The 11,775-nt window shown below is 42.0% G+C and overlaps 1 protein-coding gene across 9 annotated transcripts in view; it reads right to left on the bottom strand.

The window, feature by feature from the left end:
* The window catches only part of SGMS1 (sphingomyelin synthase 1), a 350,554-nt gene that overhangs the window by 217,961 nt on the left and 120,818 nt on the right, over positions 1-11,775 (bottom strand). For all 9 annotated transcript variants that reach the window (XM_006169737.2, XM_006169735.3, XM_027768777.1 and 6 more), the window contains one exon: positions 6,963-7,056. The gene's annotated coding sequence lies outside the window, so the exon portion shown is untranslated. The remainder of the gene's footprint in view (positions 1-6,962; positions 7,057-11,775) is intronic.

Below are 11,775 nucleotides of genomic sequence, written 5' to 3'. Positions count from 1 at the left end.
TGATTTCTCGCTTTCTGTCTCTCTGTTTATCTCTGTCTTTCTGGTGAGCGCACGCGTCCTATGGCAAAAACCTCTCCAAAAAAAAAAAAAAATTTTTTTTTTGAGAGAGAGTTTTTTGCTAGAGAGAGCATGTGCTCACCACAGAGAAAAGAGAGACAGAAAGACAGAAAGTGAGAAGTCACTCCTCAGGGAGGATGGCCATGCTGCAGTCCCTCCTCCTCCATTACCCTTTCAGAATATACATGCGCACGCACACGTACCAGGTGTGAGGTTTAAGCCACCGGTCTGGGACTCGAACTGCGGTTGACTATGTGGAAGTCCAACAACATAACCATTACATCATTTGCTGGTCCCTATAATCTAAATTTTAATGTATGAGAAAATCATTCCAGTCCATGTTTCTGAAACCACTGTCTGTTGCGACCACCACAGGACTTCTAAGCAAGACTTCCTCTTAACTGGCACCTTGACTTTGCCACTCTACAGTAGCCACCCACCCTTCACCCCAGCTGCTGAAACAAATCTCAAGGGCGGTTAGTCCAGAGAGCTCCCAGGTAATGACCTGAAGTATACCCCAAAACATAACAGGGGCACCTTTCACAAGTCTCCCTTAGAATTTCTGTATTATGCCCGCACATACATACCATAATAATAAAATTACAATGGCCTTTGCTCAAACGCTGAGCTTGTCAGATGCAAGTCGTTAAGTAAAGGCAGTTGTCGGTCACACAAGTTCAAGATACACCTATTGCTTCCACTCTGTTGCCCCTGACTGAGGGTAAAGAGATAGGGCACCCCAAGGAGAAAGGCTGTAGATTGAGAAAGAAAGTAAGGACAGATAAAAGTGGGGGTCAGGCAGGTCCTGGCGTCTCTGCTGGAGAACAACGAGGCCTCAAGCTGTTCTGAGCTCATTTTTTTTTTTTTAAATAGGGGAAGGAAAAGCCGAGTGCTTCAGCCATGGAGCACCTCGTGGTTCTAAACAAGCCTCTCCTGGCCTTCTCTGGCTGACACTCAGGTTTCTATCTGTAAAGCCCAGCAGTAGATGATGTCTTTGTTTAGTGCTTTCTCATGTCCTGCGGCCATAGCACAAAGACTGCATCTACTTTAAGGGGCTCCTTGCACCCTGCCATAACTAAGCTGTCAATAGAAAAGGCCTCTGCCTTCCCATCCTGCGGCCATAGCACAAAGACTGCATCTACTTTAAGGGGCTCCTTGCACCCTGCCATAACTAAGCTGGACCTGGTGACTTAAACTCTCGCCGAGTGTGTGAGTGAGGCCTTCCCATAACACAGTGCACCACAGGATAAGACGGAACAGGGCAACTGTGGGATGGCTGTCTGTAGGTTCTGGAAAAACAACAAAGCAAGTTAAGTGGCCCTGCTCAGCTCCAGTCTGAAAGGTCACCAGACACGGGTGCAGCCCTCTGGCTACTCAGCTGTGATTCTAAATGAGTAGCCCTTACTCCCACAAGTGCTTCAGGATCCAAAATTACCTCTGTGCTCCCTCTCCAACCCCATCCTTCCTAACCAGTTCGGTGAAGAAATGGATAGGCTAAGGTCTGAATGACACAAAGTCGTCTTCTCCCCCAGAGGTTGAAATACAAGCTCAAGGTTGTATTAGAAGGTCAAAATATCTCCCAAACCTTCACCCAAAAGGTATTACAATCAATTTGAAGATGAGTACAGCATGAAAATGCACTAAACACATACCATTAATTAATGAAATCAGCACCAAACTCTATATTAAGCTCAAAATTAAGCCACTTAACCCCAAACTATTTTATTGTATTTATACTTGTTTTAATGGAAGGTAATTTGGTACAAATATTCCTAACTATTGCTGCTCATCAGAAACCAGAGCAGGGTTGTTCTTTAATGACAGGAAGTCACCAGGGAGAGCTGGGGCTATTTACAAAATGACCCCAGAGGAAGCGTCACACCCCATCTATTTTCAAACCCATGAAGAATAATTATGAATCGAAGCTGAGTCTCAAATTTCATTTCAATTCCAACTTTCCTCCTACCCAAGGAAAGGAAGCACATTGTTAAGTTCAAAAGACCCAAACAAGATATCAAAAAGCTGCCTGTGAGCCCCAAACAAAAGATATTTTATTCAGTTTAACTACAAATGCTAAAAATGCAGTTCACTACAAGTATGCTTCTGCCTACGTGCCATTGTGTTCTGTCATAGGTAATCCTATGTGATGCAGTCTAAGCTAAAAGCCCATTTTTTTTTCTAGCTAATATAGGGTCAGGAAAAGAAAACTAACATTTTGGTGACTTACTCTGTCTGTGTAACCTTAATATAGTAAGTATAGTAAGTCTTTTTGTTGTTAAGGTTTTTGCACGCACTCACCAGACAGAGACAGTGAGAAAGAAAGCAATAAAACACCTCCCCTCAGGGAGATGGCCATTCCACAATCCCTCCTACTCCATTCTCCTCCTAGGATTTTGGGCATGCTTGCACACACCCCCAGCGTGAGTTTTAAGCCACCATATCTGAGACTCAAAGTGGGAGTCCAATACCTTAACTGCAATGCCACCAGCTACCTCCAATTTAATAAGTCTTTGAGATTGCAAAATGTCCATTAATATTCATTCTTACTTTCTTCCTGGATAACAGGACCCTCTCCCCCAGAATAGTTTTAATTCACAATAGAGCATAAGTGTGTGTGTGTGTGTGTGTGTGTGTGTGTGTGAGTGTGTGTGTGTGTGTGTGTACGCACAGGCGCGTACATGCACATGCACAAGAAAGAGAAAGAGAGAAAAGAAGTACCCTCCACAGGGCTCAGTCACACCACAATCCCCCTGCTCTAGTTCTCCAGCCCACAGGACCCTGGGCCCCTTACGTGTGCCCAGTGTGTTTTCAGGCAGACCACGCCACGAATTCAAGCCACAGTCAGATGCGGCCTCCAGTTCCATAGTCCTACATGCTACAAACCATGTTACAGAGGCTGGGCCAGAACCCTCAGTTTTTTAACTGACACCCAGAATAAAAACCACAGATCTTGGATTTGATAGCAGCTAGGTATGGCCATGTGGCTTTCTCTGTTCTCAAAGTGTGGTCTGGAGACCCCTTGGAGTGCACTAATACTCCCAATCAAAACTTCACAGAAGTACACATTTACAGTAAAAGAGAAGCAGCGAGAAGCCCAAAAGAACGAGTTCTTTCTCTGCCCACTGAACTGCCTGGCTCTGGCCATCAGAACCAGAGCAGTGGCAATTGGGCTCCTTCCCCTAGCCCAGCTATATGCACTCGTGAGCCATGGTTCCCAGCTCCCCAGGTGAGGCCTGCGAAGCAGTCTGCGACCCAACCACAAGGAAAGCAAAACCCAGCAGTAATGCCTGATCTGACAGCCAATAAAACTCAAGAACATGAGGACACAGGTACAAGGAACTACTTATTAGAACTTGCTATGCAAGGAAAGGGAAGCCACAAGATTTTTCTGATATTTCTGTCTTGTACATGAAATTTGGGGGCCCATACCAGGCAATTCTTCAAGAACTTCTAGTCACAAAGCTCAGCATTTCCTAAGAATGCTTCCAGTGCCTGCCTTTTCCATGATAACACGAGTGTTACAAAAATCCATCCTGTAACCTACAAAGCATAAAGATGTCACAGATTAGAGACATGCCTAACACATCACTTTCATCACACAATACACTCACACACATCTGTAGACCTATGTAGCCTTTGAAAAGGTATGAGTGCCTACAGGTAATTATTCTGCTGCGGAATGAATTTAAAAAAATATTAAATATCAGCAACATCCCTGGACATCCATTTTGAAGTAATATTTTTCACATGCCAAAGCCTACAGCAACTTAAAATTTTAGAAACCACAACTTTCACACTACTTTCTAAGAGGCTGAAGAATCAAGGACATGGAGTTCACAGAGACGATGCCTCCGATTTACAGCAGCAAACATTCTGCACTCCACCTGCGGAAAGCGGCAGCCATGGGCAGAGATCCACGACTGATCTTTGACATCTAGGACTCCGAGTTGAAAGAAAAATGACTCTCTGGCAGAAAACAGATGGGGAGGTGAAACAAGTAAGTTCTGAATAAGTACTCTGTTTCAATGAGTTATTCCAGGATAACGAATCTAATTTCCAAGAACGAAAGGGTCAAAGATTAACTAGAAAAAGAATCCAGGCAAAAGTATAAAGATACAGTGTGTGATGTGGTTAACTTACTTTCAAAGAGATCACTATTTTAGTATTTTCTTGAGGTGAAATAAAGGGAAGTCATTTACCATTTAAAGTTTTTAAAGGGCCTAAGAAAATTGATAAAGGGCGTGTAGAGCAAACTGTTGTTAAGAAACCACTAGGGCACTCCTAATTCAGGAATTATGGTGGATCAGATATTTACAAGGTTCTCTGCTATTCTATCATTCGATTCTGGACAGATTATTTTTAAAAATTCCTTTTAATGTACTGGTAGTTCAGGTAGAGAAACAATCCCATGAGAATACACCTGGAACAGTGCACTGACACCTGAAGAGAGTCCTGGAGGCGTGAACAAAGAGGAAAGGTGGAGATGTCCTGGCGATGAGGACGACCAGCAATGGCACGGAGCACCCAGACCTCCAGTTTTCAGCAAGGCAGGGAAAGCCCAACTGAAAACCAGGATTCCAAACAGAATGAAAGTGATCCTGGGTTGGTAGCATCCTACTGGCTCTTAGTACAAACACAAAGCTCAAGATTCTAAGGCATAATTATTAAGCAAATATTAGCATATAAACAACACTCACTTTGCACACTGGAAAAAAAAAGGCACAAATTTAGACCACCAAGGATTTCAGATACTGGTATTATTTAATACAGTAAATAAAATAATTGTTTGGTGCTGTTTAAGTATATAGAAGAAAAAATTTAAAAGATTAAAAAAAAACTGAGCAAGCAAAAAGACTATCAAAAAAATAATCAGGCAGATCTGAAGTAGAAATAGTGCTTTAAGAAACAAACAATATGTAACCACTGAAATGAAAAACTCAGGACCAGCAGATAGCATAATGGTTACCTCACTGAACTCCCACAGAGTCAACCCTGGTTTGAGTCCCAGAACAGGCAGCTTAAAACTCATGCCAGGCACATGTGTATACATGCCCAAACCCCAAGAGGAGAATGAAAGAGAGGGATTACAGTGTGGATATACCCCCAGGGGGTGATTTTTCACTTTATGTTTCTCTTTCTGTCTCTGTCTGTCTCTCCAGCAAGCACACTTGCCCTATAGCAAAAATCTTACAAAAAAAAAAAAATTTAGATCACAGATGGGTTAAACAACACAGCTGAAGGGAGAATTACTGAACTAGAAGTTAATGTTAAGAATTTACCTAAAGGCCAGTAGGTGGCATGGTGATTAAGGCACTGGATCCCACATGGCCAACCGCACTTTAAGTCTTGGACCAAGCCACTTGAAAATCACATGGGGTACCTGTGCATGTGTGCCCAGAATTCCAAGAGGAGAAAGGAGGAGAAGGAATTATGGTTTGGCCTTCCCCCTAGGGGGTGATTCAGAGAGACCAGATGATGGCACAACAGTAAAATGTGATACTCTGTGAGGCAGTCCCACACAGGAAGTTTCCTAGTTCAAGTCTAGAGACATCTCCAAGTACACTGGGCACATGCCTGCCCATGATCTGGGGCTGGCTAAAGGCTGGGGTTGGACTGTGGCATCAAGACCCTATTGGGGGGTATCCTCTAACTCTCTGTTTCTCAGAAGAAATAAACATTTTTTAAAAAACATCAAATAGAAATTAAAAGACATGAAGGATAAAAAGAGAAGTTCTACCACCCATTTAATCAAATCCAGAAGAAGATAATAGAGAGAATGGAAAGGAGACATTGTTCAAAGCAATAACAGTTGAAAATATTCAGAGCTGATGAAAGGCATGAATTCACGGATACACGAAATACAAGAAACATAAACGTTTCTTGAGAGCTGGGAAGCCAACAGGTGGTGTGGTGGTTGGGGCACTGGACTCTCACGTGGCCGACCACAGTTTGAGTCCTGGACCTGGTGGGTTGGGAATCCTATTGGAAAAGGGATTGGAGTGTGGCCATCCCCTTCATAGGATGATTTCTCACCTCCCCTCTCATTCTCTCTCTCTGGAGAGTGTACATTGCCCTATGGCAAAAAACTTAAAAAAAATTAATACATAAAAACAGAGAGCTGTGAATAGACATGGTAAAGTAAAACTATGACACACACACACACACACACGCACACACACATAGCCTATCTAAGAATAAGTCAAATCATGACCTAATGAACAGCAAACAAAAGCGTAACATATGCCCTTTTAGGAAAAAAATGAAAGCCACGGGATGATGGGAAAGTATGTTCACAATGCTAGGAGAAAATAATAGTCAACTAAGAACTGAAAGAAGGAAATAAACACTTCAGAAAACAAAATTAAGAGAAGTTACCATCAAAAGATTCTCAGCTCACTTTAATGCTCTAGGTCAAGCCCTGCATCTCATCTCAGACTCTAAGCAGCACTAGTCTAGACTGTTCAACTCCAAAGAAGGGGGCAGACCTGGTAATTACAACTGTCGAGAAGAAAAGCCTCAATCAAAAGCGATTCTAGATGAAAGGAAAAAGTCTAGCCCTAAATGACAGTCCCAGGCCTTTCTGGAACCCTCCTTACCCAGTTTGTGACTTCGGATCCAGCAGCACCAAATTTCACGGTCTCAGGCTGACCTTCTTTCTTGTACCCTTTATTTTAGGCATCTCTACCCTCCTGGGCCATCATGCTGCCCTTCCCCAGTGGGTGAGTGGAGCTCTTCAATTCCTTTTCTTACTTTTTCCAAATCAAACTGGCTTTCCCTTGGCTGATTTTGCCAAGGGGCACCATGAAAGCCTGGAAATTCCCTCCCTCCTGTCAAAGTCTTATACACAATCTCAGAACAAAGCAGAAGCTATTCAGTATTACAAGGAACTTCTGATTCTGACTTACCTATGCTGTCCTTTATAGACCCTCCGCTGTACTCCGACTTCACTGTTTCTGAAATTCGGAAAGTCCACAACTCCTTCAGTCACCGAAGCTTTGTCTGGAATAATAAGAGCAGGAAATGAGAAAGGAGGCAACCAGAGTAACTAGGAAGAACCAAAGGGTCCACTATTAAAGAAGCTCTCTCGGGTACTCAATCAACTAAAAACTTGACCTGTAAGAGGAAAAAGGAAAATCTTTAAACCTTTGTCTAAGCCATTTTTCATTTTTAGCCAAAACTATTAATAGTAACAAGAGTTTGTGGGGGGAAAAAATCATGATTTGCAAAGAGCTTTCACATGCATTTTCTCATTGGCGCCTTAAGATCTTGAGAATAAGCAAGTTATTATCCTAAAATGCAGCAAATGAAGTTCCCAAAAGCTAGGAAAACTGTCCCTGACCACTCAGCCAGCAAATATCAAAGAAATTAACACCCAGCTCTAGGACCCCTCATTTCAATCAACTCCACGACACTAAAAGACATGATGGCTTCAAATTGAATGCTAATATTACTTCTTCTTGCACTTGATAAGCTTTCTTAGCCAACCTACACAGAAATGGCTTTGCCTGTTAAGTGACAGAGTCACTGCCACAGCATGAACGTTTATCACACCCAACCCAAAGCGTAGGAAATCCACACCAAGGTAGTTCAGAAACACTATGTGGACCTCACAGTGGCACAGTGGCATCTCAACACTCAGTGATGCTGAACCCACCTGGAAGACCTGGGTTCACATCCTATCTCCCTGTACACACCATACACATGCCTGTGAACTGGGCTGGCCAAGGCTGGAAGTGGATCATCATGTTTGGGTACCCCCCCTCCTGGAATGCATGAATTATAAGTTATTAATTTTTTAAAACATCTGTATCTTTTTCACATACTCTCCTGTTTAAGTCATAGTTATAAACTGTTTTTTTCTTAAATTTTGTATTTGGAAATTATTTCAAAGTTACAGAAAAACTGGAAAACAGTAATTAGCAAAAGTGTGGCTGGCAGGTGGCATGGTGGTTAAGGCGCTGGACTAACCACACGGCTAACCACGGATCAAGTCCTGGACAGCTTGCTTTCTCGCTTTCCTTCTCTCTTTCTGTATCTCTGTGTCACACTCTGGTCAAATTAAAAATAATACTAATAGTAAATTAAGTTGAATAAATAATTTCTAAAAAATAATAGCAAAAGTATAGCAAGTACTCTTTACCCAGATTCTCCTATTAGCGTCGAGCCATTTACGTAATCGTTCGCTTGTTCTCTCCACACATGCATTTTGATTTTTTTTCCTGAGTCCTATGGAGATCACTTCCTTCCATTATGACCTTTACCTTTAAATACTTCAGAACTTATTTCCTAAGAATAAGAATTTTCTCTTACATAACCACAATGTAGTTGTCAACCTTAGTAAATTTAATATTGATATAATACTTTAATCTGCCATATTCAATATACCCAGTAAAGCTCTTTATAGCGTTTGTTTTTTCCTCTAATTCGGGGTCCAATCCAGAGCCAGACAGTGCTTTTAGGTGCCATTTCTCTTTAACTTCCTTCAACCCGAAACACACGGCTTCCTTTCTTTCATGACACTGACACTTTAGAACACTACAGCCTCTCCCCTTTTTTATATTAATAGAACAATTTCGCTTAAACTTGTCTGACATTTCCTCAGGTGATTCCTGGTGATTCAGCCAGAAAACTACACAGTGATGTTTTCTTCGCTGAATATCACATTTGCCCAAATTCGTGATTTCTTTTTCTTGTTATAGGGCATGTGTGCTCATCAGAGAGACAGAGAGAAAGAAAAAGAAGAAGGGAAAGTGAGGGGAGGATGATCACACTGCAATCCTCTCTCTTCCACTCTCCTCTGGGCATGTAGATACAATGCGCCCAGCATGATTCTCAAGCCACCAAGTCCAGGACCAGAACCTTGCAGTCAACCATGTGGGATCTAGCTCCTTAACCTCCATGCCACCTGCTGAGCCTGGTGATCAACCAGCCAATGCTTTATCCAATGTATCCAATGAAAAAACATTTTTTCTCTTAGAAGTAATAGGTTATCTGTGGGAAGATACTTAACAACTACACACATGTCATATCCCTCATTAAAATTCCCCCAGGTCTAGCATCCATGGGTGATGCTTGCCTGATCTAAACTTTATACTGTGACAGCTACAAGATGCTGAGGAAAATTCAGCATTCCCTCCATGTAGGCTTTCGTTACTCAGCATTCTACATTATTTCCTCGCCTATTTATACATTGTAATCAATGTGAATACATGAAGTCCTACTTTTTCAATCAATTATAATGTATTCCTGTACTAAATTATTTGGGTGCTCAAACTGTCTCAGGCTTAACCAGAGGCAGCCCCTTCCAGTAGATTCCTGTATCTATGTTATATACTCTGCTATGTAAATAATTTTCTTACTTTTAGTGCCTTACCAACATTTAAAAAAAAAAAAAAAAAAGTTCTAGGCTCACCTGGTAACCATCCTATGCCTGCCCTGGATAGAGTCACTTCTCGAGAGGCCCCAATTCCTTTCAGTAGAGAATGGTATTAGGATTAAAGAATAAGACCTGTATAATACTGCTTCACACTCATAGTCTCTTATGTTACTTTTTATTCTGAATACAGGTCACATTTTCCTGCTTCTCCTTTTTTATTTATATATTTTGTTTTCCTTTTTTTTTTTTTTTTTTTTGAAAAAAATTTCTGCTATAGGCACTGTGTGCTTGCTGCTATAGGACATGTGTGTTTGCTGGAGACAGAGAGACAGAAAGTGAGAAATCCCTTCTCCTCTCGGGATATTGGGCACACATGCGCATGGGCCTGGCATGAGGTTTAAGCTACTGGGTCTGGGACGCTAACAGTAGTCAACTATGTGGGAGTTCAGCAACATAACCATTATGCCATTTGCTGGTCCCTCTTTCTTTATTATTATTATTTTATTGGGTTATCAGAAAAGTCATGATGCATTTTTGCATAGGAAAATATGCATGCCACCTATGGGCCCTTCCGACTTCTTTGTATGCTTGTTTTCTATTACTAAGTAGACAGAAGGAATTCACTTTGGTTCTAAATTGGTGTTGATTCCTTTTGATTCCGCCAGGCTTGGTTTTTATCTTGGTTATGATGGATCTGCTTAAGTTATGTCCTTAGTCCTAACATACGTCTCTTACTCTACGGAATGGTCTTTACTCCTAGGATGTGGCTTTTCTGGTGTCTCAACAGATCGGTTAAGATGCTTTTCCAAGGTTTCTCCACCTTGGATAGGTCAGAACTCCAGTCTCTCTCAGTGACACATGACCTCTGGTGCCACCATACTGTTTTTGGCTGGAAAGAGCTGCTCTCTGCCAGGCCTTCTACTCTGCAAGACTGTCCCCATGGGCAGGTCCCTTCTCTCTAGTCCTGTGCTGTACAAATGCCAGCTCCTTGCAGCCCTGTACTCCAGTATCCTCATTCTCAGTACGACCGGACCACCATGCTCAGCCCACCACCCCATCCAACACCAAGGTCAGGACTCACACAGAACACCGGAAAGACATGGGAATCCCTCATGTGATTATTGCCTCCGAAGGACCACAGTCCTGGCTGCCTGTTCACTGTCTGAAAACAACAGTCTCAGAGATGCTTTCCAGTTCCCTGGTTGTTCACTACAGGAGGGCAAGACCAGTACCAGCGGATGGGCTGCTCGGTGGGGAGGGTAAAGAATCAAACACTTCCAGCATATAGGAAATGCTCTGACTCAAATGTTTCGGAGAAACCCACTTTCTAACCATTGGTTTCTTAGAAATGTTATGTGTTCACTTCTTCTGCAGCACTGCAAAGCTCTCTAGCAGTGAGGCAATTCCAAACAAAATCACAGGGAAATGTCTCTATTCCTTCCAGAAAGCTGACACTCACTTCAGGTAACCAGCTGGCTATCACCCTAACGTGTATTTACATTTATCTCCATAACTCCTCCTCCAAATGGCACAACAAAGCACTCTAGGCCATCTAAAGCAATCAAAGCTAGTTGCTGTTCTTCGTTTTTCCTGTTTACATGCATGTACTTAGGGTCGGGGAGAAGACTATAGATCATTCTCTGGTGTATTTCCATTTCTACTTCTCATGACAGTTGAAAAAAGAATTCAAAATAACAATAATTTTATATATATACATACATATATATATGTATATATATACACATTTTTATATAATTATATATATATATATTCATATAAAGCTTTCCAAAAGAAAATTTGAACCCCAGACACAAAGTTCATCAAAAAACAAAAGTTAACAAATAAGAATAGTATTTTCATATGCTGTGAGAAATAAAGATTTTATAATCACAGGAAAGTGGAGACCAGATCTTTCCTCACATAAACCAGTCCATCACACACACACACACACACACACACACACACACACACACCACACACCACACAGCATTCCAAACTGTGCCAGGCAGGAATGTGGGTGGGATGGCCTCTTCCTACTTCTTGAGCACATTTACTCCACCTATGAAATTCACATTGCAGGCCATCTAACACATTTTCTCAAAAGGAACCAAACTATGACAAGTTACGCCTTTCTTCCATTTTACTTGAAGTCTCCTGAAACTTACGAGTGAGCATCTGGAGTAAACACGGTGCTCATTCACCCTCTGTCCTCTTACTGTCCAGGTGTTCTCCATTCTCTCTGGAATCTTAGCACCAACTTCTCAGGACTCAGTGACTCCTATGGATCCTGCTGAATTCTGATTCCATAAGTCTGCAGGTGTCCAGCACCCTTAGAACAAATT

The sequence above is a fragment of the Tupaia chinensis genome, unplaced genomic scaffold (genome assembly GCF_000334495.1).
Source record: "Tupaia chinensis unplaced genomic scaffold, TupChi_1.0 Scaffold147458_1, whole genome shotgun sequence".
NCBI lineage: Eukaryota > Metazoa > Chordata > Mammalia > Scandentia > Tupaiidae > Tupaia > Tupaia belangeri.
The sequence above is the reverse complement of the archived record's forward strand: the minus strand, read 5'-3'. Positions and strand labels throughout refer to the sequence as shown.